This window comes from Seriola lalandi, unplaced genomic scaffold (assembly GCF_002814215.2).
Source record: "Seriola lalandi dorsalis isolate HSWRI2012SDOR001 ecotype SW California unplaced genomic scaffold, Sedor1 jcf7180002054686, whole genome shotgun sequence".
Lineage (NCBI taxonomy): Eukaryota > Metazoa > Chordata > Actinopteri > Carangiformes > Carangidae > Seriola > Seriola lalandi.
Window position 1 is genome coordinate 1790025 of NW_019525239.1, and position 1064 is coordinate 1791088.

The window sequence follows — 1064 nt, forward strand, 5'->3', positions numbered from 1 at the left end:
TCTTTATTTCTGCTTGAGCTCCAAAGTTTTTGAAGAGTCCAAAAAGTGTGATATTGGAAGAGCATTGTGGATTGTCATCAGCTGCTGCTTCATCAATCATCACACTGCTTTTCTTTTCTCTCTTCTCTCTCCTCAAATCAATTGACTTCTACATGAAGGATTGTGGAGGATTTTCCTGCTCACTTGACTTTTGCTACAAAATGTCCAGTTCATCAAAGTCAATTTCAGTGATGAGCAGGATTCTTCACATTCACTTTGACTCTTCAAACTTACATGTTTTTAAAGCTGATTTTCCTTTATGGGAAATGAGATTTCTAAACTTGATGCTGCTAAATACAGTAAATGAATACAGTTGTTGTCTGATGACAAATGTCTTTATATGAGATATTCACTTTAACAACAACAAACAACTTGAGGGAAAATATAGAAATGGTGTCAAATATAACATTTAATATTTATACAAATTTAATGATGTTAAATAAATAAGAGTGTAGGTTAAATATAATTAACAGACTGACATATAGATTTTCTATGTATATAATATATAATGCAGGATGATATATATAGATCTATACTTCCATGGTATATATTACACTAATCCACAGTAAATATAATTTGTATAATGTTCAAACTGTTTATCTAATGAATGTAACCAAACTTTATATAATGGAAAATGTGTTTGATTGTGTAAAATATATCAACAATAATGTGAAACAATTGACTAATTCTCTTTGAATAGTAAAGGACAATATAAAATACAACTTATTATATTATGAATATCATAAGTTTTTATTACATTAGTTTGGTGGTAATAACTGTTATTTACAGTGCATCCGGAAAGTATTCACACCCCTTCACTTTCCCCACATTTTGTTATGTTACAGCTGTTGGGTCTGAGCTCTATTAGTAACTGGAAATCATTATTACTCGGCCTCACACGGGGGCATCATTAGTACTCGGCCTCACCCGGGCGGCACCATTATGTTAACAGTACTCTACCTCATGAGCTGGACACCAAATATGTTAGATTTCGGTTGTTTATCAATTTATTGGCTATCACAAAT